This window comes from Anabrus simplex, chromosome 1 (genome assembly GCF_040414725.1).
Source record: "Anabrus simplex isolate iqAnaSimp1 chromosome 1, ASM4041472v1, whole genome shotgun sequence".
In the NCBI taxonomy this organism is placed as follows: Eukaryota; Metazoa; Arthropoda; class Insecta; order Orthoptera; family Tettigoniidae; genus Anabrus; species Anabrus simplex.
Genome location: NC_090265.1, coordinates 1,049,011,515 through 1,049,027,453, shown reverse-complemented (window position 1 = coordinate 1,049,027,453; position 15,939 = coordinate 1,049,011,515). Strand labels below are relative to the sequence as shown.

General features: G+C 39.4%; 1 long non-coding RNA gene across 1 annotated transcript; it reads right to left on the bottom strand.

Moving 5' to 3' along the window:
* Positions 1–13,337: 13,337 nt before the first annotated feature.
* Positions 13,338–14,518, bottom strand: LOC137501305 (uncharacterized). The gene is made up of 2 exons (XR_011018452.1): positions 14,085–14,518; positions 13,338–13,797 (listed from the first exon to the last, which is right to left on the bottom strand). It is a non-coding gene; the product is annotated as an uncharacterized lncRNA (long non-coding RNA).
* Between the last annotated feature and the right edge of the window lie 1,421 nt (positions 14,519–15,939).

Sequence of the window (15,939 nt, the reverse complement as noted above, 5' to 3'; positions counted from 1 at the left end):
CAATACGAGAGCAAGGTAGATTGTCTGCCTGACAAATTCTTATGCAAATTAAAAGTACTCCTCCCTAATTCCTTGACATGAAGAGGTTTGTCTTGTAACAGACTGTTTTTCGATACCCAACATCGGTTGTTTGAGAATTTACGTACCCACGTAAGGGAAACCACACTTCGCCTGAAAAGAGTGAGATTGGGATCAATTTCTCCGTCATCCACTTTATTAAAAATACATTGATAAAATCTAATCCTACACACAGGATTACCTGGTTTAATTTCTTGCACCGCAGTACATTTATACTTTTTAAACTTAGACACTTCGTAGCCCACTTTACGAAACCATACGAAATTCCTGTTTGCTGTCTTAAAAAAAGCCTTCTGTTAGCACTGTACGTCGCCTTCTTCGCTTCTTATCATTAATATTTCCCGTTTCACGAAGTTTATTAACCAATGTATGAACCGTCCCACGAAATGGAACTCGAACACTTGGAGAATTCTCTTAAAATAATCTCCTTAACAGCATGAGCGGACATACCAATCATAAATAAATACTTGATGTGGAATAGAATTATTAATTTATTCTCACTTCACTTTGCTGCTCAGGTGTTACTCGCACTGAAACATACTGCGTTGCGAGACAGAGCCAGAACTGGCAGTTTCCACAGGCTCCCCTCCCACGCGCGGGGCTGTCTCATCCCAGCCACCTCATCGGTTCCAAGATAATTGAATGACTTAGTATATCGTTCCTCTCTGCATGGTTGTAATGCACGTTAATGACTGTCATATGAATTAACCTTGTTATAAACTTCACTCTTCCCTGACATGAGTTCATTGTCACTTTGAAGTCACTTCAGTCTTTTTTCTCACTAACTTCCGTGTTTCTTTACAAACTGATCGGTGTCGATCCTTCAACTTTTTAAACTTTCTCTGAAATGTTAAGTGTGTTTCATGTAGAAAGCCTTTAAAGTATTTGAATTAAATTAGAATAACGTCGTGACCCATATCTCGTCTATTACGTGAACTGCATGCGGTTACAAACTCATATGGAGCGGTTCCATATGTCGACTTCTGGTTCTCAGTATATGGATCCATTTCGTAAGCACCAATGCGTTGAGTCAGCTCGGCACTCTGTGGTGCAAAGGTCAAGACACTGACCAATCAGCTACAAAGTAGGATAATATTATAATAGAAATACTTTGTTTTTAAAAACAAATGTTTCAGCAAACTGAAGTTGAGTTAACTGGGTTTCTACCAGATTTCTTTTCTTCTACATCTCTCTAAATATTCTGTAACTCAGTTTCAAGTTGTGTGTTTAAACGTGCGAAGTATTAATATAAAGACTCGTAATATTACGGTGAGCGAGTTTTAAACTCGCTCGAGGTCCTTTTTAAAGCAGTTATTGCAAATAAAAGCGCGAAATTTCACCTCTAGTATTCCTGGTGCTTACATTTCGCTCCGTTCCTTCTAATATCACGTTCCCTACAAAGGTTAAACACTCATTACGAATGCAAAGAGTCGATTCTAGAGTTGTGAGTGGGCGACATTGGTGATGCGGTGTCTCGTTTTACTGCCAGCCCTCAACCCTTTACACACAAGTGCTAAGCTAGATTGCGAACCGTCCACTTTCTTTTCATACCCTTTATTCATAACTCCGAGCATCTCACTTAAGGCAAATAACATGTACACAGTGTGTTGAATAAGTTCGTTTGAGCCGACCTCGGTGGCACTTTCATTTAGACGATGCCTTTCTCTTCCCAAGGTGGCGTGTTCGGTCGTGACTGTGGGTGTTTGCGTTTGTGAGTGTGTGTAAGTTCGACAACTCCATGCTGCCTTGGCAAAATAAAGACGAAATTCCCAAATCGTGACGTCTGTTTACATCTTTTGGAATTGAAGGGGTGTTTAACAAATAACATTGCTTTTAACAGATGAGGGGCCTGTGAAGGAGAAGGGAAGTTGCTTTGTTTGAACGCATCCCGGTCTGAATGGTTCAGATGTTAGAGCGCTAGTTTTCAGAGTCCAATTTGGTGGATTCGATCCCAGATTAGTCCGGTTGTATTTTGAAGGCACTCAGATATACTACCTTGTCTAGGTAGATTGACCAGCACGCAAAAGAACTTGGGGCAAAATTCTTGCAGCTCGTAAAAATAGTTAGCGAGACGAAAAACCAATAATAATAAACATAATAATAATAATAATAATAATAATAATAATAATAATAATAATAATATATTTTAACGCAATCAGATTCTATTATTTCACCACGGCCGCTAGCCAGGTGGTCTTTTCCTTCACAATTCAGACGGGCTGTGTAACTCGGAAGGTTGCCTTCTGAACCCAGCTTGGCATGTTCGATCCTGACTCAGGTGCTCGAATACGTCAGCGTCTTGTCGGTATTTGCTTACACGTAAAGGAACTCCCGTGGGACAAAAATCTCCGGCACCTAGCCTTCTCCGAATAATCGCTAAAGAAGTAGTGGGACGTCAAAGACCATAACATTATCATCATTCATATTTCGAGTCCTTCGCTGTGATCACGTTAACTCCACAATGACTGACTGACTGACTGAACTAGAACTATTAAGATTACTCTTTGATAATGTGATCAGACAGTTTAATTTATATGAGGTATTCCAGGGTGTCTGGAGAGACTATTTTTATTCTCAATTTGCTCCCTGAAATTCATGTGAGGATCGTCTAGTGATTCTCCAGAGTATAACCACACCGGTGTGGAAAATCACTGCATTACTGAGAAATATTTTTAGCCCCTTTCAAGTAATCGTTCATGTTAAGTAAGTTGTTGAAGGATATACGCAGGGTGTCTGCTGTGCTGGACCTACTGAACTAGGAAACAAATTACAAACAAGAGTGATTATTGTGGAGCAAAATTGTAGTACAAAAGTGATATGAATTTTTTTGAAGTGGAAATCATGAGATCTGGATACGGTAAATCGTATTAGCAGTATGTCTAGAAAAGAAAACTTTGTAGTATAACGAGACTGCTGATATCATGATAGAAGGTGTGGGGTTCGTAACTAATTTGAAATCCTAGTTGCAAATTGCTTTACGTCGCACCGACACAGATAGGTGTTTTGGTGACGATAGGACAGGGAAGGACTAGGAGTGGGAAGGAGGCAGCCGTGGCCTTAATTAAGGTATAGCCCCAGCATTTGCCTGGTGTGAAAATGAGAAAGCACGGAAAACCATCTTCAGGGCTGCCGACAGTTGGTCTCCCGAATACCGGATACTGGCGACACTTAAGCGACTGCAGCTATCAATCAATCAATCAATCAATCAATCAATCAATCAATCAATCAATCAATCAATCAATCAATCAATCAATCAATCAATCAATCAATCAATCACTACTGATCTGCATTTAGGGCAGTCGCCCAGGTGGCAGATTCCCTGTCTGTTGTTTTCCTAGCCTTTTCTTAAATGATCGCAAAGAAATTGGAAAATTATTGAACATTTCCCTTGATAAGTTATTCCAATCCCTAACTCCCCTTCCTATAAACGAATATTTGCCCCAATTTGTCCTCTTGAATTCCAACTTTATCTTCATATTGTGATCTTTCCTACTTTTAAAGACACCACTAAAACGTATTCGTCTACTGATGTCCTCCCACGCCATCTCTCCTCTGACAGCTTGGAATATACCATTTAATCGAGCAGCTCGTCTCCTTTCTCCCAAATCTTCCCATCTCGGACTTTTCAACATTTTTGTAACGCTACTCTTTTGTCGGAAATCACCCAGAACAAGTCGAGCTGCTTTTCTTTGGATTTTTTTTCCAGTTCTTGAATCAAGTAATCCTGGTGAGGGTCTCATACACTGGAACCATACTCTAGTTGGGGTCTTACCAGAGACTTATATGCCCTCTCCTTTACATCCTTACAACAACCCCTAAATACCCTCATAACCATGTGCAGAGATCTGTACCCTTTATTAACAATCATATTTATGTGATTACCCCAATGAAGGTCGTTTTCTTATATTAACACTTAGGTACTTACAATGGTCCCCAAAAGGAACTTTCACCCCATCAACGCAGTAATTAAAACTGAGAGGACGTTTCCTATTTGTGAAACTCACAACCTGACTTTTAACCCCTGAAATGCATGCTTACATCATGTGTTCAATGCTCTTCCAACTAGAGTTGACTATTTTGAAGTTGATTTCTTTACAGTGATTTGTTTGTGTAGTCTGACGTATAATAAACTTGACGTCCACTCGTAATCAGTCTAAAGACACTGAAAACGAAGTGAGCAGTCGTGCTTTACTTGCGTTCAGCAGAGTATTTGTCTTTGCAAATCCAACCAACTGACCAACAAACTATTACCTTACGAGCTTAGTAGTAGATACGAAACTTTGCAAATTTGCATGGAGTGCGAACCGTAGAGACATAAACATTTTAAAAGAATATGTGGTAGGCTATGCATTACCAACTGCATTCATTGAAGTAATACACTTATTGAGAAAGAGAGAATGTATAGATGGTAGCGAGACAGTTTTAATTTCCTTAATGTTGTGATTTCTTTTATGTAATATATTTGTATTACTACTGAATTTTTGCGCCTGACGTTTTTCAAATATTTCCAAACACTAAATCTGGTAGTTTTTTATATAGAACCTTTCCGTGTCTATTTCTAATTGTTACTGGCGGACGGCAAATCTTTTGCTGCCTGCTATAGCCTATAAATTGTCTATTGAGACGGAGGAAAAATGTCACTGTTAGAGTATGAATACTGAATTTGAGGTGTTAGGGGTATCGTTAATGTAGGCGAGCTCATTTCATGGGAATTCTCCCTTGATGGCTAGTCCCCAGGGAACGGTGGACTGGAATGAGGTTATCCCCCTGCAAGTGTTGTAATAGTGTTACCACAAAGCCAGTCCAACTCAGAACTATGTAACTTAATTATGGGCTAGCTGATGCGCTATAAAAGTCTTCTTGCTAATGGCCTTCTAACAGTCGGTAACAGGCTAATACTCGTTGCCACTGTAGAGAAATAGCTTAGATCAGATTGCGGTTCTATTAGCTAAATAGTTGAATATTTTCATTCATGCTGTGAAGACTATACCATGTAGCTGCAATCACAGTGTTCTGTCTTGAGCAGTTCTTTTCATCTCTTCATAAGAACTCCAGGTCATTCGGTAACTTAGTATTTAAAATAGGATTCTCTTGGCTGTCCTCTTCTTATTTCCGATCACTTTTCTTTCAGAAGGAGTCACTGTGTCTTAAGATTTTTACAATCCGTGTTTCGATCTCATGGACCGTATTTTCTTACCAACTTTTTAAAATTGACCATTACTTGTCCTTTGTGTCCAGCTTGTTCGGGTGACTTTTCTCTACATGCACATTTCTGCTCCTTCCAACCTTGGTTTTCTAGCGTTCAACTTTCACACCCACACATCCGACAAAGCTCTTCACAAATGTCTTCCTTGTTTCTTTATGTACTTACTGCTTATTAGATGTTTTAGTATGGAATACTAATGTTATTATTTTTAATACTATAATTTTCTTTACATTTTGTCTTAGTGATACTGAAATTTCTGCCACGTTCACAAGACCACAGGTGCCAAATCTGAACGTCTCTAACTTTACAGGAGAGCAGAAAGAAGCTGATGAGGCGCATATTTTGCTACCTGTAAGGCAGATTGAATAGAGAGTTCTGACCATGGTAAACTATTGTAACAGCCATTACGATAAGGAGTGCCAGGAAGGCTCAACTGTTGTATGGTCACTTACCATTGTTTTTTTTTTTTGCTATTGGCTTTACGTCGCACCGACACAGATAGGCCTAGGTCTTACGGTGACGATGGGACATGAAAGGGCTAGGACAGGAAAGGAAGCGGCCTTGGCCTTAGTTAAGGTACAGCCTGGTGTGAAAATGGGAAACCACGGAAAACCATCTTCAGGGCTACCGACAGTGGGGTTCGAACCTACTATCTCCCGAATACTGGATACTGGCCGCACTTAAGCGACTGCAGTATCGAGCTCGGTTTACCATTGTTTATAGCTGGGTTCTCCTTGCAGATACGATAGTATCTGCACTCCTGCGGAGGATGCAATAGTGTATTCATAAAAACAAGTCACAGAACCTCAAAATAGTGGGTTTTCTTTTAGGATAGTTTACCTCTGACGCCCAGAAATATAGTGGCAGCAATTTCGCAGCTTTCGTCTTTTGAATTACATGGGTTTTAATATCAAGTTCGCCTATCAGTTTCAAGAGAGGAGTGGTAATAATTTGGACTTCTAGAATGGTGAAGTTGCTTTAGATCAAAAGATCCGTGAAGGTGGATGCTATATTGCTTTATCTGCTAGGCATTTACGTTGCTTTAATATATCCCATTTTAGGCGATACTGCAACAGGAAAAACCTAGGACTCTAAAAGTAGTGACTGTGGCCCCAGTTGAGGTATAGCCTCGATATATGCGTGATATGAAAATGGGAAATCGCCGATGATCATTTTCAGAGCTATTAACATGGGGGTTCGAACTCGCAATCTCATAAATGTAAGCTTTCCAGCTCCACTACACATACCGTACCGCGAAGTAATCTTCCTCGGTGCTGAATAGTTTAAAATGAAGCGCCTTCAAAATTCTGTTATACCGTGAGCAGCCCTGATTTTGTTTTGTGTTATCATACCCATTTCTCCCACCAGTCAAATGTACCTTGATTAAGGCCATGATCACTTTTTCCCCATTCCTAGTCCTTCACGATACCATCGTCGCCGAAAACATGAAAATATTAGTGTGTAATACGAGAGATACAATGGTCACTATTATACACACTGGCCCGCTGCGTAGCGTAGTTCGTACAATGTTTGCAAAATAGAGTTCCGGCGCAGTCAGATGCCATTTTAGACAGGTTAAATGCCGGGTACGTGTGTAGTAGTTTTATTAGCACGCCAAATGAACATTTTACAGGACAAAAAAACTGGTGCTGCAGCGTCTTTTACAATCAACAGCAACTGACGAACGTTAAAAACACAGCATCCGGGCAATGGTGACTTCGAACCGCACGGTGGGAAGCCTTGAAGATGGTTTTTCGTGGTTTCCCATTTCCACACCAGTGAAATGCTGGGGCTGTACCTTAATTAAGGCCGTGGCCACTTTCTCCCCATTCCTAGTCCTTTTCGATATCATCGTCGCCGAAAACCTGAAAAGTGACGGCAAACCCTATAGAAACAAAGGTCTTATTCAACTGTGCGAGGTAGATTGAGGAAATAATAGATGAAGGCGGTCTGGTCTATGTTAGACTTTCTTTCAAGATATAGAGAGGTAGTGATGGCTTAGACCACAATGATGAAACCGAAATTCACTTTTCTCCCTTCATTTTCTTTTCCTTTCATTTTCCCTGTTGAATTTCCAGACGAGTAGCTCCCACTGTGATGTCGGGATTAAAACTGAGCACAAATCTCGGTAGTAGCAAGAGTTGAAATTCAATTTGTCGATAAAGCTGGCGCTCACGTAGACCGTGTCCCTAACGAATGTTCATTACAAAAGCCCATCCTGGTGGTGTCGCGTGGGAAGACATCTCTCTGGGGATACTGTGATGAGGTCACAGGACTTCTTGTTATGATAGAAAACTGGAAAGAAAGTCGCTTCCAAGTGTCGTACGAACAACAAGAGTTCTCCGTGGATCAGATCGGGGAAGTTAGTGTCTGCATTATAAATATCTACTATGATTGTGAAATGGAGACTTGAATTTGCTACATACACACATTTCAAATTACGTTTAAGATATTATTTAACTAGCCATAATCTCGTCTAGGACAAGGGATCCTTTAGGAAGTATAAGTACTGGCCGAATATACGCCTGCGTTAATTTATACTCGGCGTGTCTCTAAACATGTGTATTACAAACGTCGCGGGGTGGTTCTTGGGATAAAGACAATAAAAATTGTCCCTGAACATATGCCATACAATGCGTTGTTACCGAGTTACATGTGACCGAGTTACTCTACGTAGACTGACCATATCGTAGGAGATGTTGAAGTGTCCGCCATAAGGAGCATCAACATTCACCGGGGAAGCCGCTTGAGGATACCTGGGTCTTGTCGAACAGCTGATGAGGCGTTATTGCTACACAGTTCGAGTTGAGTACGCCACACTTTTCATGTATCCCCACAGATGAAAGTTTAGTGGATTAAGGTCAGGAAAATGGGCAGGCCAATGCACTGGACCTCGACGCTCGATCCACCGTTGTGCATACAAAGTGAAGTGCGCTGCAAGCCCATCATGCATGAACCACATGGCGTGGCAAACTGCTAGGGGTTCAGGTTCCAGTATTACAGCCATCGTGTCCGTCAGGATGGTCAGATACGCTGGTCCATTCAAACTTTGGAGAAGCATGTATGGGCCGATCATTTGATCATGGATAATACTACATCACGCCTTGCGTCCAAAGTGCTGTTTATGATTAGCGACAACCGTACCATGGGAATGTCCAACTACCCATGTGTATATGTTATGCGAGTTTGTGATGCAGTCTCTTCGTAATGTGGCCTCATCGCTGTACAAAATGGAGGACGAAAACATCAGTATGGTAGTGGCCATGTGCAACGCCTGTATCTCAGTACTATAGGACATATGTTCATAGGGACATCATTCTTGTTTTGATCCTAGAAGTTCCCTCCCATGTTTGTTAAGTGTTCAGATAGCCCACATCCTGTATGACAGTTTATCAAAGTATTTTCACAATTCCCATGTCCGACTCGTTGGGTGAATGGTCAGCGTACTGGCCTTCGGTTCAGAGGGTCCCGGGTTCGATTCCTGGCCGGATCGGGGATTTTAACCTTAATTGCTTAATTCCAATGGCCCGGGGGCTGGGTGTTTGTCCTGTCCCCAACATCCCTGCAATTCACGCACGACACACAACACTATCCTCCACCACAATAACACGCAGTTACCTACACATGGCAGATGCCGCCCACCCTCATCGGAGGGTCTGCCTTACAAGGGCTGCACTCGGCTAGAAATAGCCACACGAAATTAATTAATATCACAAGCCGTACACTCAAAATGAAGTGCAGTGTCTTTCATTCTTAGTTTCAATTTTATTGAATTTACTTGACTGAAAATATCATCAGCGATTGAACCTGGGAAGGAAAATATTTAAATTGCGATCTCCTCTGCATCGTAAGGAGGCTTCTCCCCTCTTACATCTCTGTATAATGCCACCTTGAATAAACATTTGACAACATCTCTCACTTTATTTCCTCTGATAGTCTGTTGCTGTAATGGGAGGGTGATCCTCCATAAACAGGAGCCTAGTTCATTGAAGACATAGCAAATTTTAGACGATTTTAGTACGATATTAGATAAGATTTTAAGAACTTAATGTGGTGCCACGAGCATCAAATTGCCAACACTGGTCCCAACATATGTGCATTGCGTTTGTTTTCATTAGCAAATGCCCTTTTTAGTTGATTATATCTTTTATTAGCCCGCTGTCACACAGGGCATCGAACGATCAAGAGCGACCAACTGGCATCGAGTACTAACGACTAAATTCATTTACCTTGTCACACTGCTCATCGATCGAGAGGGATCGACTGCACGGAAACAGCTGATACTCCCGCCCAGTACCGTACAGGCTATAGATGTATTCATATTCACGAGAGAAAAAGAATGTGTTGTGAAAGCGATAATTCGGGTGGAAATATGATTCTAACCTATGAATATATTAGGAGAAAGGAAAGAACCAGACGATCGCAGTGGACAAGGTAAAGAGCCATGGAGAATTCCACCAAAGTGTGCCTTCGTTGCGGAATGACGAAGAAAAATTCAGGAACTAGTACCGAATGCCCATCAATAATTACGGTATAAGGAATTAGAGGAAAAAATGAAGTCAGTAATAAACATCAGGCAAACAAATTACAGGAAAAGTATAAGTTCTGAGGAAAGGCTGACACTATCGTTAAATTCAATATTCACAACGATTTTTTTAGGTTTAAAGTCAAAAGTGATGTTCACCTTCGAAACAACTACTGTATGTCCGTGGCAAAATATATCAAATAAAAGATTAGTGGCATTCTGCAGGATTCTAATAAAGTATTGATAAAAAGGACTGAAAACTGTTATGTAGGCTATATCAATTTGAATTCATAATTTGAAGGTGCTACCATCAACAGTGGAAATATATTTATTTAGGCCTACAGGTTTCTGGACATCGGTGACTCATACAGATTTAGGATTGCTCACAATACATCAGTGGATTTGTTCCTATTATATATGATGCCATTCATAGAGCACTACAGCCAGAATTCTTGACAGGGTGAAAATTCCAACAAAAGCCTCACAAAAGTGGCTCATTGTATTTCAAATATTAAGACTGATACCATTTATGCTTATTTGTTTTAATGATGCTGGATCCTGGGGCATAATTACTGTCTTTTCAAATGATATTTTGAGGTGTTTATTAGATGGAGGTTAACAGCTTTTTTTTTTTTTTTTCATACCACTTGGTGAGATCCCACCTACCAAAATAATAGACATATCAAGAAATGCTTCCAGTCAAAATTTACATTACCTAATGTAGAAATAGTGTGTCAAGTTTCATTACAATCCTGTAAATAATTTTGAAAGAAAGAAAAATGCACATATGCTCTGAATATTGTGAAAATGATAAAAGCAATGGAGTTCCTTACATTATTTCTCTCCCTCATGATCCTCTGCAAATCTCTTGTCGCCTCTCCTCTTCTTTGTTATTGTGCCATGTTCAGAATAGTATCATATTGCTTTCTTGACAAGCATGTTGCTGAATTTCTGTAGGTCTACTGCGTTTTGTGCAAAGAATCCAGGTCCATATCCAAACTTTGCAAGAATGACAATCCTGTCTTAATTTATATCATTGAAGACTACAGCAGCTTCGAAAGCAGCTAATTTTACCAAATGGCTGTGAAGAAAGGTTGTCTATGGACATCTCTTCCAAAGTAAATTCTCTTTAGGATTCTGTGTATTCACATATGTGTACATTTCTTGAGGAGTTCAGGTGAGGCTAGTGCTCTGTACACTAGCTTAATAACTATAGGAAAAGCTTCTGGAATATTGTTCTAATAAGTACGTTGGCAGTGTAATAGACTGATACTTGTCAAAACTACATGTAAATTACACACAAGGTCTTGTTTATTATCCTCATCACTAAGCATAAAGTACTGTCTCCCCAAACTTTGCACTGGCAAGCTGATCTAATTGCTCACTTGGCAATAATAAGCCAATTAATATAAATCCTGCACTTCCATCCAAGTTACTGGTAAACTCCTTGGTACAGAGTAACAACTTTTTCCGCAAAGGTCTGGTAGGACTCTCTTTCTTACCTCAATGTTGATTTTGCCTTTCTGTGTATTGTTCATATGTAACTTCTTTACTGATATGAACATGACCAAGCCTATCTATCCATCCTGAAATACTTTCCTTATGTATCAGTTCAAGGAAAATGAAAACTTTGCCTTCAATTTCACCAAAAATGAGAACCAACCACTGCAAAAAATAATAGGTGCTAATAACAAGCACCTTGCCTTCTATTTTTAGAAGTGAAGAGTATGCCTTTCTAACAACTAAATAGACTACTATTGCCGTCTACAGTAAAATGTTATTTAGGTCTCAGGTGGTAAATGATTTAATTTTGCTATATCTTATATTGCCTGTCAAAATTGTTTGTAAATACCAATTATATAAATGAATGTTTGACAGAGTAGGGTGTATGGGCCTTGTAAGATCTTGGATTGACTTACAGGGTAATTAATCTACTCAACCTGTTATTACAAGCATGTAACTGTCGTATGAATATATTTTTTATAAATAATGTACATATTCTGCCATCATATCCCCTTAATATCACATCACACAAAATACAGTTTTTTATGTTGTAGATTAAAATCTACAAAACTTTGGTGGAAACATCCGTCAAAATAGTTACAAATGAATTTTTCATCTTTGTTTTTCATTGTTTATATGGATCTACAGCACAAGAAACAAAATAATCAGTCTACCTTGATGCCCTCTGTAGGCCTATATGTTATTAATAAATTATAAGTACAGTAACAGACATGAAAGTAGTGATCGCTGGTGCAGACAGGTACAATGGCAGGAGAGTACTTGGAATGAGGAGATAAAGGCTACCTAAGTTACAAAGTTATAAGGTGGCAGGGAGGGATTCTGTCAGGTATAACTGTAGTAAGAATTTTGTCCTATGCAAACAACTTGGTCTATTGAAACTGTGCAATCTAATATTAATGGATCTACAGAACAAGAAATAAAATAATCAGTCTACCTTGATGCCCTCTGTAGGCCTATATGTTATTAATAAATTATAAGTACGGTAACAGACATGAAAGTAGTGATTGCTGGTGCAGACAGGTACAATGGCAGGAGAGTACTTGGAATGAGGAGATAAAGGCTACCTAAGTTACAAAGTTATAAGGTGGCAGGGAGGGATTCTGTCAGGTATAACTGTAGTAAGAATTTTGTCCTATGCAAACAACTTGGTCTATTGAAACTGTGCAATCTAATATTAATGGATCTACAGCACAAGAAATAAAATAATCAGTCTACCTTGATGCCCTCTGTAGGCCTATATGTTATTAATAAATTATAAGTACGGTAACAGACATGAAAGTAGTGATTGCTGGTGCAGACAGGTACAATGGCAGGAGAGTACTTGGAATGAGGAGATAAAATAGAACTGAATGTCAGGTTGAGAATACAAAACTGGAACAGATAGATAATTTCAAATAGGTATTTAGGATGTGTATTCTCGCAGGATGGCAGTATAGTAAGCAACATTGAATATAGATGCAGTAAACCCAATGCAATGAGCTTGCAGTTGTGATCAACAGTATTCTGTAAGAAGGCAGTCAGCTCCTGGACAAAACTACTAATGTCCTTACACTGGTCTGGTTTCAGACCACCTGTGCTGTACAAACCTAGTGCAATGAGTTTGCAGTTGCGATCAACAGTATACCGTAAGAAGGAAGTCTCAATACGCTGGTCTGGTTTCAGACCACCTGTGCTGTACAAACCTAGTGCAATGAGTTTGCAGTTGTGATCAACAGTATACCGTAAGAAGGAAGTCAGCTCTTGGACAGAACTATCAATACGCTGGTCTGATTTCAGACCACCTGTGCTTTACAACTGCTTACTACATACACACAGAAAGGACCTACTACATGTATTTCAAAAACTCCTTTCCTTGTAAACCATACCTGTTCTACCACATAAAATATACAAATTAAGATGTTGTAATAATGCTAATAATTAATAAAAATTGGAGTTAAGGTTCTTTCCCATCAGGTCCTAATACACATAACTCACTGAGTATTCCAATAAATATTGATAGATAAGTATAACAAAAAATGATTTAATTTAAAAAGTAGAACATTTCTCAAGAACATAAATTTTATTAGATTCTTTCTTGGTCTAACACTGTATACAACAGTTTCTGAATTTTAACTTTGAAAACCCTTCGACCTAGTTCACTCATTCTTTCCATGTCATCATGAAGACACTAAAAATAACATTGATTATATTTTCTTTTCAGTTTTCAGTATCTTTTCTAAATATTCACTTAACACATCACTGTCACTTTCACATTTCTGTTTCTTTTATTTTTAACTGCTGGCAAAGCTGTTTGTAGAAGCAGAAGCCACTGGACTGGAAGTTGAAGTCCCTTCAGTAATTTCTGAACTGTAGGAGTTAAACCCCTCCAACACAAATTATTTCTGCTTCCTCCTCCTATATTTCAGCTTGGTGAAAAGGCTCTCATACACCAGGTGCCACTTCCATAGATGTGTTTGTTATAGAACTGAAAAAAATGAACAACATATTAATGCAATTCTTCTAAATTGGAGCTACATTTTAGTCTGGACACAAGCCTTCTGTTTAAGAAATTGTTACTTTCAATAATTATTTTAGTAAGATGATTGCTAGGTTAGATTATATTATATTACTTTCAGTTATATTTGATAAATTAATGAACAGATGGGTGGAACTTATGGCCTACAGACTGAATCTTCCCCTCACTCTTTCACAACTAGAACACTGGTCTGTAATGTAGGCCTACTTTTAAAAATAAATATTACAGAATTGTACCTTCTTCCAGCAATGAAGAGTTCCAGAAAGTTGAGGGCATTGAAGTAGACCCATTTTATGTTTTCTGTACAGCAGAACCTGGGAGGAGAGGGAGGATGTTATCTCTCCAAGTTCGATATCCAGCCCTCCGAATTTGCCATGTTTTGGCACAACTTTTTCCTGAAACAATGAATCAGAATATTGTGACAAAGAAAATATACATGTAGTAGGCCTACTTATGGCATAGGCCTACACTTATTTGTCATTAAAGCAAACAATGGTATTCATTTCATTAGGTACGAGATGGAGGTTAGGAAAGCACTGCTTATGTTTTCCAAACATTTCTTCAATTAAGTTACAAGAATGATAATTACTACTTCTCCTAGTGTAACTCATTTTACCACTCTATTCCGTATAATGTACTTTATCAATAAATAATCTAAGATAACACTATTCATAAGATAATCGTAATAAATCTAATAATTACTTACCCGTTTTTGTCCCAATTCTCCACACTATAGAATGCCATACAAAATTCACGGTCTCCCTATTACTATATCCAGGGAGTCTAGGATTATACACCACTTTGTTTTCATACACTAAGCAAATTAATGTTTCGATTTCATCAACAGATGACTATGTTGCGTCCGCCATTATCGAACGACTGCGACTGAAAAACGGACACGTTTGTTTTTACAAACCAGTCGATCTTCATCGCTCGTAGTTGATCGCTGACGATCGATGCTGTGTGACTGGTGCCACTGCCCTCTGTAGGTTTGTTTTCTTAGTCGGTCGATCGCAGTCGTTCGATCGAGCCTGTGTGACAGCCCCCTTAGAGTGTGTAAAACAGTTCTATGGAAGATGATTTCATTACAACATGCATCCCTTCACATTTTCTGCGCATCCTCGGGAAAGGTTGTCTGTTTGCTATTTAGATTTGTATCGTGTCAGGGAACGGTCAGGTTCCCGATTATTATCGGAATGAGTGAAATAGTGACAGGAGACGGCGGAAGATCGTTAATGATTGATTTCCTTTGAGGGTCTCATTAATGTTTGCCATTGATTACTTGACACTGGCCACTCTTGGGGCTTGCATTGTATTCGGGTTCTTTGTCCCACCGAGAGTTGTAGTCCCCGAACAGGGTAGGGCAAGAACCACAGAAATTCGCTATAGACCCGGTACTTCACCTAGTGCCCTGTGTGTAGGAGAGTGGAGGTGTGCCCAAGTTTTTCAAACTTTACAGTTCTGGTGCTAAACGGAACTTTCAGCATTGGACAGTACTAGGTATAATACTTTTATTGGCTTTACATCCCACTAACTACTCTTACGGTTTTCGGAGACGCAAGAGTGCCGGAATTTCGTCCCGCAGAAGTTCTTTTTACGTGGGAGTAAAAGTACTGATACGAGGCTGACGTATTTGAGCACCCGAGCTAGGATCGATCCTGCTAAGTTGGGGTCAGAAGGCCAGCGCTTCAACTGTCTGAGCCACTCAGCCCAGTAACGCTACTAGGTCCAAAGGATGATTTGTCAGGTAATGTCTTTCGCAACCAACTCTTCGAAAAATCGAGACGAGGACGCCTGTAACACGTGGAATTTCTCAAAGAGAGAGTGTAACTTGTAGTATGGTTGGTCTGTATTACTTTGATGTTGTTTTCTTCTGACGTAGCGGATAGCGAATCGATCAGAAAATTAATTAATTATACATACATACATACAGTACATATCTTTATTACCCACCCTAGTATAACCATCTTTTAGGTAATAAAGACAGAACAGAAAAATTTGCCACTACATCTCTCTTAAAACTACTTAACTAAATTAACTACATCTACTCACTAACCTCCCACACGTACGCGGATAGCCAACACACATGTA